The 14,767-nt window shown below is 38.8% G+C and overlaps 1 long non-coding RNA gene across 1 annotated transcript; it reads left to right on the top strand.

Annotated features, from left to right (window-relative positions):
* Positions 1 to 10,980: 10,980 nt before the first annotated feature.
* On the top strand, positions 10,981 to 14,337 carry LOC122693314. The gene is made up of 2 exons (XR_006340863.1): positions 10,981 to 11,051; positions 14,267 to 14,337. It is a non-coding gene; the product is annotated as an uncharacterized LOC122693314 (long non-coding RNA).
* Positions 14,338 to 14,767: the final 430 nt, after the last annotated feature.

The following is a 14,767-nucleotide window of genomic DNA, read 5'->3' as shown; positions in this document are numbered from 1 at the left end:
CGTGTGTTACCCTTTGTTTACCTTGTAGCAATGGGCACAGCCCCCAGTTTTTTCCTCCCAGAATTATGTATAGGAGCAAGGCTGGGTTTTGGAGCAACATCCTAACAGATAATGAATATAAAACTGTCTTTAGCATCACAGTTTCTTTTAACAGTTACCTAGACAAAAATCAGCTCTCAGTTGTCTGTGCCTCTTCAAAGTGGGTGCACACCTGTCTAAGGGCTGACTCCCTCCCCTGGCCTACCCTGGGCCCTGGACAATCAGCAGGCAAGAGCTCTTATAGGCTGAGGGAGGGGCTTTTTTGTAGAAACAGTAAAGTCAACTCAGACCTTCAACTTGAAATCAGTCATCAGTGGTCTGACCAATGTCATCTATGATTGTTTTTACAGTTAATCTTTAGCTCTAGGGTTGGTTTGTTCCCATTTCCTTAAGACATTCTTAGAATTGTATAGTCCTTGAGAAGGAACTAAAGGTCCTTGACTTTAGGACCTAAAGGAACTAAATGTCCTTGCAAGCATCCTAAGACGCTTCAGTCGTGCCTGACTCCTTGTGATCCTGTGGACTGTAGCCCACCAGACTCCTCTGTTCATGGAATTCTCCAGGCCAGAATACTCGAGTGGGTAGCCATTCCCTTCTCCAGGGGATCTTCCTGACCCGGGGATCAAACCCAGGTCTCCTGCACTGCAGGCAGATTCTTTACCAACTGAGCCACCAGGGAAGTTCCCTGACTTTCCTCACTATTATTTTTGTTTACTGACAGTTATTATTCTGAGCTGTCTGCTTTTCTTTGCTTTTCCATTTTCTTACTTTTCTGATTAAACTTACTCTTTGGCTAAAGTTTTTCCACAGACAAAAGGCAGACAGAGGATGTGGTGAGCAAGGACCATAGGGCCCTATTCTTTTACAGTATGAGGCCATGATTATCATTCCTTATCCTGTCTATATTAGCTAGAAAGACAAATATAATACATGTTTAACACATACTTATTTCATCCACACAAAATACAACTCAGGAATAGCAATAATGAAATGAAAAGTGGTTACATATTCAATGCTGAATAAATGCCAAGCATTGCATTAATCACATCACATGTTATACTCACAGGCTGTCTCTAGAATAAAAGCCTAACTTATGAATGGTTATTTGGACAACAAAGTTAACCATCTTCCACCTCACAAACCCAATCGAACACATATTGATTTCATCTCAGGAAGTGCATTGCTGGTCTCAGACACCTTGCTTTAGTTAAGGATGCTCAATACACCAAGATTTTAAGAAATGTGTATTCGGGGATAAATTTTTGATATTGTTTCCTCCCCAGTCACCTTCAGAGTTTGTATGTTAATGAAATCTCTCACCTGTAGAATATTGGTTTTCACTAATCAAAATGTATATGTAGACCAAGTCTTATTTATTTTTACTTTTTTGCCTTATATCCACTATAGCCAACTTTACCCACTAGTTCCCTCCCTTGCTTTATTCGCTATGTACCTTTTAGTCACTGAGTTAAAACAAACATTATCCATCAGATAATAACTAATAAGGAAATGAGTTCTGAACATGTGGACATTTTCCTTAACCTTCCTATGCTTTATCCCTAAAAAGAAGAAAATAATAACAAATTTCTCATAGGCTGTAAAACAGTTTTGCCAGAGACGCAGATAAATCCTTTTTATCTTTAAAATTGCTCATATAATACATTTTAAAATCATGGATTTGAATGTTTGATAAGTCTTCATATCTACATTATTTATATTATTCTGAAAGCAAACACAGAATTTCTGGATCCAGTACAGACTACTCTTATTTACAGTGATAACTGTGTCGGGTCCCCACTCTGTACCCTCCCTCATTCAGGAAGATGCTGTAACAGCCAGATGGACACTGCACATGTGAAAGAGGCTTTATACACCACAGGGGAGGGGCCAAAAATTATGAATCTCGTAATTTATAGGCTACTCGCTGCCCCCTCCCCTTCTGAGAGAGGAGGGGGACCTCTTGCTCCCTCATGTGCTATAATCCTTTGGAATGTAAACAGCCTGCTCTTGGCTCCAGGTTTCATGCCACTTTGAAATGTAAATAAATTGTAAGATAAGCATCTAAATCTCTCTGGAGGTCTCTCACTGTCTAAGACTTGTGCTTTAATCCAGGTTTCAGGTTCCTGGCTCAGAAAGCTGTAACTCGGCAAAAAAACATGAAAATAATCACTTTCTGATAATCTTCGGTTTAAATTACAGCTGTATATAAGGATGAAGATTAGGAGTTTACATCACAAAAGTTAACCATGAACTTACTAAATATATATTTCCTCAAACCTGACAAAAGTTAGCTCACTTTTTAATTAGTGCCAGTGATACAACTGGCCTGCATTACTTGAGGCTTTCATATATGACTCTAAAAGTAAAACCACTTTTTAATGAAAATTAAATACAACATGCTGTTTTCATCTATCTCCTTGTCACTAACATGGAATAAGATGAAAATATTGCATTTCAAATAATTGTACATCATGCTATGTTTCCTCAGAGACTTAATCTACATGCAGCATTTTTGGAAACAGCCAAAGCTTTAATAAGAGAAAGTCAATGAACCTCATGTACCTTTTATAAAACATGACATAAGGCAATATAATTAAAACTAAACTTATTTCCTGTGGTGAAATTAACTTACAGAAATGAAGGTGTTTATTTATTAAATGGGATCTCTGGAGCTCTTGCCTTATTCTTTCCCCTCCTGGGAAGGTTTTTTGATTGTTTGCTTCCTTTCTCTTGCCTGCTTGCTGTGTAATTTAAAACTGATGCCTTCCTTTGGGAAACAAAATTTGATCGGAGAACAGCCTGCACCACCAGCTAAACAAATTACCAGTGTTTTACTCACTTTTCTTCCTGTATTCTTTTTTTTTTTTTTTTTCACTTTAAGAATCAAAAGAATTGCGTGCAGGGGTTTACAAGTGCTGTTGTACAGTCCAGATTTAATTGTAATAATAAGGAGGGCATACCAGTCCCTTCAGTGACATATAGGTGCTGAGGAGAGTAAGTGTAGAAGCAAACAGGTTGTTAGTCTCTTTTTTCCCCCCACTGCCTGAAGTCTGCCCTTCTCTGGCAAGCTTTTGGCTTCTGAGGAACTATTTTGTGATAATTAGGGATTAAATTACAAATGCAAAATAATTAAAATCAGGACAGTTCTAAAATAGTTTCTTATAAAAACAGAGACCAAAAGATTTTTTTTACAGCATAGTAAAATCAAATAGTATTAGATATACCCTATAACCACCTATTCATCCATTAAATAAAGCATTTATTTAGTACAAGTTGTCCCATTTACCAATGCAAATATAAATATAAATGATATACCGTTTTAAGCTGCAGGCGTTTTATTTAACAGCATTTTTACTCACACTGTGGAAGACTTACATGTAAATATTTTTAGCCATAGTGACTCCAGATAACAATAAGTTAAGTTTCATGATTCACACTTGATTCCTGGATGACAGTAAAAAATTAGTCTTTGCAGTGTAAGTAAATTTGGTCAGTTAATCACATGTGTTGAGAAATTATTTTCACTTAAGCCCATATTTGCTTCTGAAAATGATGTTCTAGGCCATAGGATTTACCAAGACAAAGGTAAGTTTATTACTCAGGTTACTATTTTTAATTTATTTTCTTTGTAGTCAACAAACAGCTTAAGTTTAAATTATTCTAAGTTCTAATTTTAACATGTTTAAAAGCTGTTTCTTGATTTTACTTTTAAAATTGAAGATGATTTATAAAGACATAAACAATGTTCCAAATTGAAGAGATCTTAGAAATCTGAAAATTCCTTGTTAACTAAAATGTTTCCATGTGCCTTCATGGAGAGTGCTGTGGACCAAATACGTGTGTCTCACCCAGATTTTTTTGTTGAAACCTAATGCCCAATGTGACGGTACTACCAGGGGGTACAATTTGGAGATGCTTAGGTCATAATGGTGGAGACTTGTGAAGGAGATTGGTATCTTAATAAAAGAGATATAAGGAGGCTGGCTTGCCCCTTTTCTGTCATGTGAGGCTACTGTCAGAAGACAGCTATCAGTGACGAAGCTAGTTCTTAGTGGTCACTGAATCTGCTAGTACCTTGATCTTGAACTACTTCAAGATATTGCTAAGCTACTTCATGATATTGCTGCCTTATCCATTTTTGGCTGGCAATGACCTTCAGAGGACACTAACCTCTCACCCAAATACACGCTCTAAATATTAGCTCTAGGGTCACAAGTAAACATAAGTTCCTGGAATGAATTCCTCAGCAGCCCTTGTGATGGAGTCTCCCCTGCCTTCCTATGCCTTTCCTTGTGTGCCCTTCGATAAGCCTGCAGTGGCGCTTACCAAAACCTGACTCTTGTGGTTTGCACTGACCTATCCATTGCCCCGGAACTTCAAAGCACTCCACCCACAGACCCTGATAGTCATGTGTCCTGGTCCCTGTGTCTGTCTGTCTGTCTACACTTTGCCTTGACCTCCCCATGTGGTCACTGGAGGCGTGCCAGGTGCTCCTTTCAGAGTCCATGAGTAACACTATTCTCTGTTTCAAGTGTAATTTTAAACTATGACTCACCATTCAGCACCCTGTGTTCGATATAACAAGTGTTAATCTAGTAAACGTATAGCAGTAAGTTACCCAATTTACCGTATTTCGTTATAGTAGACCAAAGGGACTGGGGGTTAGGGTCAGAGTCCAGTGTTCCTCTCACAAATTATTAAGTATCGATATTTAGTCATTTAATTCAGTTAACCGGTATGCATTGACTATCTACTCTATAATACGTGACATTTTGTTTGGTGCTGAAGATGTAATAGTTAATAAGACTGTGCTAAGGCTTAAAATCCAATGGGGAGGCAATCGCCACAAATTATAAAATATATAAGGAAAATAATAACATATTGTAAGAAATGGTATAAAGAAAACAGAGTGGTAAGAAAGAGAATATTGGGATTCTTGGAGTGTGTGTGTATAATAACCAAAGCAGAATTTGTCACTTCACACAGATGTAATATTCATACCAAAAATAAACAGGATGGAGTTAAATATGTTTCTAATGTGGGAAGACTACAAACATTAGCTTTGTAGTATATAGCCTGAATGAAAACTAATGATTACTTTGTAGGATGGGGATCCTTGGCAACCCAGTGTTTAGGACTCTGTGCTTCCACTGTACGGGGTTGGGTTCAATCTCTGATTCAGAAACAGCCTTCCCACAATTGAGTGAGGTAGTCAAAAAAGAAAATTTACATTGCATGAGAAGGCACATGATCATATATGTCCTTGTATGTGTGCATGTTAAAGAATTTGATTTTTTCCAAGTATAATAATGCTGAAATTATTCTAAGCAAAAAAGGGATATAATGAATTCCTTTACCTTACTGTCCTGCATAGGATATACTGGAGGAGAAAAAGGGTGTAGACACTAAGGAAAGTGAAGTTGCTCAGTCATGTCCGACTCTTTGTAACCCCATGGACTGTAGACTACCAGGCTCCTGCATCCATGGGATTTTTCCAGGCAAGAGTACTGGAGTGGGTTGCCATTTCCTTCTCCAAAGACACTAAGGAAATTGTTGTAATTGTCTGAGTGAGAGAAGTCAAGAAGTAGAAGGGGATATTGATACTGGACGTGGATAAGAGTAGGTAGATTTGAGAAATATGCTGATACTAACCAGATGTGCTGGTAAAACAGATATCATCTGCAGGAATGCAAAGGAAAAAGAGGTATAAAAAACGACTGTTAAGATCATGCTTTAAGAAGCTGAATGACTGAATAAGAATCTGAGTTCTTGAGACTGGTGATTTTGCAGATGGGTATCATTCACCATTAATCAGTTTAAAAGATCTGCTAGACCAACCAATGAGGTATTCCTTTGCTAACCAGACATTATTTTATTTTGAGTTAGTGTATATAATTGAACTGAATCCAACTATATTTCTTTAAAAATATGAACCATCCCATATGGAGGGGAGGAATTAAGATTTCAGTTTTGGATGTAATAAATTTGAGATTTCTCTCTGAGACCCTGAAAGGAAATACCAAGCACAGACTTGGAAGGGCATGTAGGAGATTTCAGAGATCTGGAACAGAAACATAAATTTGAAACATGGTATTGAGCTCGTCTTTAAAAACCTTATAAATCAGTCATGTAATTATCAGGGTGATTCTAAGACAGAAAAGGGGCTAAAACGATCCCTGTGAAGTACATAATTTTAGAGGCCAAACAGAGGCGAGAGAACTGAATTAAAAAAATGCTGAGAAAGAATATTACTGAAGAAGAGGTAAAATGACTGATAATTTATGAGAAAATATGGCCATTTATACAAGATTGATGATAGGCTCACCTCTCTGAATGATGCCTAAAGATCAAAGACTATGAAAATGGAAAGTTTTATCTTGAGTTTCTGAATGTTGAGGTCACTGATGACGAGGCTGAGCACAGATTCACTGTAATTCTGGAATTAGGAACTGATTTTGTAATTGAAGAGTGAATAGAAGGTAAGGTACAGACATACTACATGTACACGACTCTAAATTTAGAGACAGTTGTAAAAGGGAGCAGTGAATCTGGTGGGCTCCACATACACCATGGTGCAAGAGTTTCATTAATTAGAGCTTATCTGGGAAAGTGTTAGTTGCTCAGTCGTGTCCAACTCTTGGCGACCCCATGGGCTGTAGCCCGCCAGGCTCCTCTGTCCATGGGGTTCTGCAGGCAAGAATACTGGAGTGGGTTGCCATTTCCTATCCCAAGGGATCTTCCTGACCCACGGATCGAACCCAGGTCTCCAGTACTGCAGGCAGATTCTTTACTGTCTGAGCCACCACTCAGTTGAAATGGAGACCATAAGTGGTACAAGAGAGGATTTAAATAAAGGTGCAACTATAAGGAAATCTAGAGTGGAAGGGATTCATAGCATAAGTGGAGAAATTATTTCTTCCTAGGAAGAGAATGGTTTATGGGAAGAAATCATTTTAACAGGAGGGAAGATCATTGGAACAAAAGCAATGGCATATAGATCTTGGAGTATGATGGTGAGATGTGCAGCTGCTTGTTTATTTTTTCAATGAAATGTGGGCAAGACTACAGCTGAAAGTGAGAGGGGATGAAGACATATGGAATATCTGAGGGGAGATCAAAAGGTGCAAAGTAAACATTTTAGGAGCTGAGGGAAAGGAACTCTATTACAAATCAAAACGAATGAAGAATTTTGTATTTTTAATGTTAAACTGTAAGTGATAAGAAAACATTAACAGTGGCTTAAATAGGATGAACTTTTGTATTTTCTTATACATATAGATAGACAAAAGTCAGTGTGAGGCTTTCATGATGGTCAGGAAACCAGGCTTGCAGATTTTACTCCACCAACCCTAAAGTTGCTTTCTCCTCAGGGTGCAGGTGGCCTGGTTAGGTTCCTGATACCACCACTGATATGCCTCCGAGGCAGCAGGAAGTAGGAAAACGATAAAAGGAAGGAGAAGCAAAAATTCTTTCTCTTTAAGGCATAATTCCCGTTAGTTTCCTGCACCATTTTATATTTTCTACAGTTTTGGACAGAACCTAGACACATAGTCATGCTTAGCTGCAAAAAAGACGGAAAAGCAGTCATTTCCAGGGAGACAAGTGTTCAGTGATAATTAGGGATCTACTGCAACAGAATCAGGACCGCAGATAGTAGGCACTGTGATCATGCATTTTATTTGTCAACTTGAATGATCACCTTGCCTAGATAGTCAGAAAATCAATCTTTCTGAGTTTGTCTGTGAGGATGTTTCCAGGGGGAAAAAAAAAAAAAAAAAAAAGCTTTCCGTTCAGTAAACTGTATAAAGAAGATCTGCCCTCACCAGCATGGATGGGGCATTATCTAAGCTGTTGAGGATCTGGATAGAACAAAGGGGCAGAGGAGAATGAATTGTCTATCTCGAGCTGAAATATCAGTTTTCCCTCTGCCCTTAGTCACAGGTCCTTGGACCTGTGGTCTTAGACTGAATTAGCCCACTGCTTTCTCATTTCTCCAGCTTGTGAATGGTGGTCTGTGAGACTTCTTGGCTTCCACAACTGTGTAAGCCAATTCCTATAAGAAACCTCTCTCTCTATATATATATATATATGTGTGTGTGTGTGTGTGTGTGTGTGTGTGTGTGTGTATGTATGTATGTATGTATATATACATATATATATTCTCTCTCTATATATATATATACACACACATATGAGAACCAATAGCATAGACAGAAATTCATATTTTTAAAGAAATAGTTTGATTCAATTGAATTACAGACAGTAACTCAAAGTAACATCTGATTAGATAAGGAAGACAAATTTGCAGTGGTTATATGCACATTTATTTGTCCAGCACATGCTTTATACTGAGTGAAGGTGAATAGAACCTTATTCTGGAACATGTAATTATTTATCCAGATAATTTGCCTTTCTTTCATGATCAGTTTGTATCCCTCTTTCATATTCATTGAAGTAAATTAAAAATAAAATTATATATATACACACACACAGACTTCAGGTATATACTTGCTAATACTATGCAATAATTTTAATTAGTATATTTTATTATTATACTTTCAACTTATGTTCCTGTTACCCACTTCTTATTCTCACCCCCACACTATTTTTTCTATTATTAAAATTCTGTTAATAATACATTTTTCATTCAAAAGCAGTTATGACTTTGGCTACTAAGATACATCATGAGAACCATGGAGGTAAATATGGAGGTATTCTAGCTGATAAAACCTAAGGCCTTCTTTATTGGCTTCATGACACCATTCATACTGTGGAATATGGGAAAGTCGTACCCTGTAACAAATGAAGAAATTCTCATTTGAGCTGAAAATGGCAATCATCTTTTATCATCTCAATTCTCATATAATTAGCATTTCTGATTTTTGATAGCTCGATGTGTACCAAAAAAGTTGTGTTTGTTTACCAAAGATTGCTTATCATTTGGACAGGATCTCTTCAGGAATGGTAAAATTAAAGTACTTAATTGGTATCCTAGAAAGAATAAAGGAAAGTCATTGTGAGGTGGCCAGGACACTCAAATCACCCCTTGTAGAGTCAGAAAAGGCTAGAGTATCAAATAACCCTAATTTTTCTGTGTAATAAAAACAAAACAAAAAGCAAACGATGTGTGTTTACTTACTGCTCAAGCTGCATGATCAGTTAACATGGGTCATTAAAGAGCTTTGTTGGATATAGGCTTTCAAAAGCCCAAGCCAACAAAAATTGTATCAATTTCTTGCTGCACAACTGAAATATGTGGCTTTTTCAACTAGTCTGTGAATTAGAAGAAAAAGATTAGGAAATCATGATAGGCTTTTTATTACTAAGGACTCTGAGTGATAGGTCTTTCTTCATAGCGCTTTGGCCAGAACCACACGTAGCCTCACATTTTTTGGATAATACAGAAAAGCCATGACAAATGTAACATTTACTAGGTATTAATATCTGCCTCACTCTCTTATTTTGATTACCAAATTCTGTATTTTTTTTCTCCCAACACACAGGGATTTTGTGATTTATAATAAAATATATATTTCATCTTTCACCCATTTCTGGAACAGAGCTCCTAAAATCCTTGTAATTTCTATGATGGTCTTTTATTGTTACTGAGGTGACATTTGCACCTCATCTAACGATGAGGACTGGTTTTCAGGAGAATCAACCATGTGATTGGACAATTGGGACTTCAGCCCCGCCCTCTGACCTCCATGGAGGGGAGAATTGCTGGAGGTAAGTCGATCACCAGTGGTCGGTGATGTAATCAAGCATGCCAAGAGTCCATAGGGTCACAAAGAATTGAACACAACTGAAGTGACTTAGCATGAACACACACACCCACATCCCTATATAATGAAGTCCTCATATAAACCAAAAGGAGGGGATTCAGAGAGCTTCCAGGATGGTGAACCAGAACTTTTCCAGGGGTAACCATGCCAGTCCCGAGGTTTACAAGGAAAGAATCTCCCTTCTTTGGGATCTCACTTAATGCATCTTTCATCAGGCTATTGATTTTCGGCCTTTGTGTGTGCTAACTCACTTCAGTTGTGTCTAACTCTTTGTGACCCCATGAAGAGTGGCCTGCCAGGCTTTTCTGTCCATGGGATTTTCCAGGCAAGAATACTGGAGTAAGTTGCTATGACCTCTTCCAGGGGTCTTTCTGACCCAGGTATCAAACGCGTATCTCTTATGTCTCCTGCATCGGCAGGCAGGTTCTTAACCACTAGTACCACCTGGGAAGCCTTGCCTTTAATATCCTTATAATAAACCGGTTATCTAGTGAGTAAACACATTTCCTGAGACCTGTGAGCTGCTCTAGCAAATAAATTGAGCCCAGGAAGGAGATTGTGGGAAACTCGGATTTAAAGCCAGTTGGTCAGAAGTGTAGGTAACAATCTAGACTTGCTTGTAACTGGGATTTCAAGTGGAGGGCACTCTTGTGGGACCGAACACCTAAAGTGCAGAATCTGATGTTATCTTGGGTAGAAAGTATCAGAATTGAGTTGAATTGTAACACAACCAACTGGTATCTGAGAATTGCTTGCAAACTTTTGGAATTAGGTGTAGAACACTAACCCTTAAAAAAAAAAAATGAGGATTTCACAGTCTATTTAACTCTGAGAGATTCTTCGTTGTTGTTGTTTAGTTGCTTCAGTTCAGTTCAGTTCAGTTGCTCAGTCGTGTCCGACTCTTTGTGACCCCATGAATCGCAACACACCAGGCCTCCCTGTCTATCACAAACTCCCGGAGTTTACTCAAACTAATGTCCATCAAGTTGGTGATGCCATCCAGCCATCTCATCCTCTGTCATCCGCTTCTCCTTCTGCCCCCAATCCCTCCCAGCATCAGGGTCTTTTCCAATGAGTCAACTCTTCACATGACATGGCCAAAGTATTGGAGTTTCAGCTTTAGCATCAGTCCTCCAAGTGAACACCCAGGACTGATCTCCTTTAGGATGGATTAGTTGGGTCTCCTTGCAATCCAAGGGACTCTCAAGAGTCTTCTCCAACACCACAGTTCAAAAGCATCAATTTTTTGGCACTCAGCTTTCTTCACAGTCCAACTCTCACATCCATACATGACCACTGGAAAAACCATAGCCTTGACTAGACAGACCTTTGTTGGCAATGTAATGTCTCTGCTTTTTAATATGTTATCTAGGTTGGTCATAACTTTCCTTCCAAGGAGTAAGTGTCTTTTAATTTCATGGCTGCAATCACCATCTGCAGTGATTTTCAAGGCCAAAAAAATAAAGTCTGACACTGTTTCCACTGTTTACCCATCTATTTCCCATGAAGTGATGCGACCAGATGCGATGATCTTAGTTTTCTGAATGTTGAGCTTTAAGCCAACTTTTTCACTCTCCTCTTTCACTTTCATCAAGAGGCTTTTTAGTTCCTCTTGACTTTCTGCCATAAGGGTAGTGTCATCTGCATATCAGAGGTTATTGATATTTCTCCCGACAATCTTGATTCCAGCTTGTGCTTCATCTAGCCCAGCGTTTCTCAAGATGTAATCTGCATATAAGTTAAACAAGCAGGGTGACAATATACAGCCTTGACATACTCCTTTTCCTATTTGGAACTAGTCTGTTGTTCCATGTCCAGTTCTAACTGTTGCTTCCTGACATGCACATAGGTTTCTCAAGTCAGGAGGCAGGTCAGGTGGTCTGGTATTCCCATCTCTTTCAGAATTTCCCACAGTTTATTGTGATCTACACAGTCGAAGACTTTGACATAGTCAATACAGCAGAAATAGATGTTTTTCTGGAACTCTCTTGCTTTTTCGATGATCCAGCAGATGTTGACAATTTGACCTTTGGTTCCTCTGCCTTTTCTAAAACCAGCTTTAACATCTGGAAGTTCATGGTTCACATAATCCGGAAGCCTGGCTTGGAGAATTTTGAGCATTACTTTACTAGCGTGTGAGATGAGTGCAATTGTGCGGTAGTTTGGGCATTCTTTGGGATTGCCTTTCTTTGAGATTGGAATGAAAACTGACCTTATTCAGTCCTGTGGCTACTGCTGAGTTTTCCAAATTTGCTGGCATATTGAGTACAACACCTTCACAGCATCATCTTTCAGGATTTGAAATAGCTCAACTGAAAATCCATCACCTCCACTAGCTTTGTTCATAGTGATGCTTTCTAAGGCCCACTTGACTTCACATTCCAGGGTGTCTGGCTCTAGGTGAGTGATCACACCATCATGACTATCTGGGTGGTGAAGATCTTTTTTGTACAGTTCTGTGTATTCTTGCCACCTTTTCTTAATATCTTCAGCTTCTGTTAGCTCCATATCATTTCTGTCTTTTATTGAATGCATCTTTGCATGGAATGTTCCCTTGGTATCTCTAATTTTCTTGAAGAGATCTCTAGTCTTTCCCATTCTGTTGTTTTCCTCTATTTCTTTGCATTGATCACTGAGGAAGGCTTTCTTATCTCTCCTGGCTATTCTTTGGAACTCTGCATTCAAATGGGAATATCTTTCCTTTTCTCCTTTGCTTTTCACTTCTCTTCTTTTCACAGCTATTTGTAAGGCCTCCTCAGACAGCCATTTTGCTTTTTTGCATTTCATTTCCATGGGGATGGTCTCGATCCCTGTCTCCTGTACAGTGTCACGAACCTCTGTCCATATTTCATCAGGCACTCTGTCGATCAGATCTAGTCCCTTAAATCTATTTCTCACTTCCACTGTATAGTCATAAGGGATTTGATTTAGGTCATACCTGAATGGTCTAGTGGTTACCCCTACTGTCTTCAATTTAAGTCTGAATTTGGCAATAAGGAGTTCATGATCTGAGCCACAGTCAGCTCTGGGTCTTGTTTTTGCTGACTGTATAGAGCTTCTCCATCTTTGGCTGAAAAGAATATAATCAGTCTGATTTTGGTGTTGACCATCTGGTGATGTCCATGTGTAGAGTCTTCTCTTGTGTTGTTGGAAGAGGGTGTTTGCTATGACCAGTGCCTTCTCTTGACAAAACTCTATTAGCCTTTGCCCTGCTTCATTCCATACTCCAACACCAAATTTGCCTGTTACTCCAGGTGTTTCTTGACTTCCTACTTTTGAATTCCAGTCCCCTATAATGAAAAGGACATCTTTTTTGGGTGTTAGTTCTAAAAGGTCTTGTAGGTCTTCATAGAACCATTCAATTTCAGCTTCTTCAGCATTACTGGTTGGGGCATAGGTTTGGATTACCGTGATATTGAATGGTTTGCCTTGGAAATGAACAGAGATCATTCTGTCATTTTTGAGATTGCATCTAAGTACTGCATTTTGGACTCTTTTGTTGACCATGATGGCTATTCCATTTCTTCTAAGAGATTCCTGCCCACAGTAGTAGATACAATGGTCATCTGAGTTAAAATCACCCATTCCAGTCCATTTTAGTTCGCTGATTCCTAGAATGTTGACATTCACTCTTGCCAGCTCCTATTTGACCACTTCCAATTTGCCTTGATTCATGGACCTAATATTCCAGGTTCCTATGCAATATTGCTCTTTATAGCACCAGACCTTGTTTCTATCACCAGTCACATCCACAACTAGGTATTGTTTTTGCTTTGACTCCATCCCTTCATTCTTTCTGGAGTTATTTCTCCACTGATCTCCAGTAGCATATTGGGCACCTACCGACCTTTGGAGTTCCTCTTTCAGTGTCCTATCATTTTGCCTTTTCATACTTTTCATTGGGTTCTCAAGGCAAAAATACTGAAGTGGTTGCTTAGTGCAGTCCAAATCGTTGCGACCCCATGGACTGCAGCATGCCAGGCTTCACTGTTCTTCACTATTTCCTGGAGTTTGCTCAAACTCATGTCCATTGAGTTATACCATCATCAATGGACAGAGGACAGACAACAATCTTGTCCTCTGTCATCAGCTTCCCCTCCTGCCCTCAATCTTTCCCAGCACCATGGTCTTTTCCAGTGTGGTGGCTCTTTGCATCAGGTGGCCAAAGAATTGGATCTTCAGCTTCACCATCATTCCTTCCAATAAATGTTCAGGGTTGATTTCCTTCAGGATTAAACAGCTTGATCCCCTTGCTGTCCAATGGACTAAAAAAAAAATTTTTTTTAAATTAACTTATTTTGATTGGAGGATAATTACTTTACAATATTATAATGATTTTTGCCATACATTGACATTAATCATCCACACATACACATGTATTGCCCAAGGCTAACCCTCTCTCACCTCCCCAGTGGACTCAAGTGTCTTCTCCGACACTACAGTTCAAAAGCATCAATTCTTTGGTGCTCAGCCTTCTCTATGGTCCAACTCTCACATCCATACATGACTACTGGAAAAACCTTTAGCTTGTCGGCAAAATGATGTCTTTGTTTTTTACTACGCTGTCTAGGTTTGTCAAAGCTTTTCTTTCAAGGAGCAAGCATCTTTTAATTTCATGGCTGTAGTCACCATCCACGGTGATTTTGGAGCCAAAGAAAATAAGACTGTCACTCTTTCCATTTCCCCCCATCTATTTGCCATGAAATGATGGGACCAGATGCCATGATCTTCATTTTTTGAATGTTCAGGTTTAAGCCAACTTATTCACTATCCTCTTTCAGTTTCATCAAGAAGCCCTTTAGTTCCTCTTCACTTTCTGGATTAAGGTGGTATCACCTGCATATCTGAGGTTGTTAATATTTCTCTTAGCAGTCTTGATTCCAGCATGTGATTCATCCAGCCCAGCATTTCACATTATGTACTCTGCATAGAAGTTAAGTATA

This window comes from Cervus elaphus, chromosome 5, assembly GCF_910594005.1.
Source record: "Cervus elaphus chromosome 5, mCerEla1.1, whole genome shotgun sequence".
NCBI lineage: Eukaryota > Metazoa > Chordata > Mammalia > Artiodactyla > Cervidae > Cervus > Cervus elaphus.
This window is presented reverse-complemented; position numbering and strand designations above follow the sequence as displayed.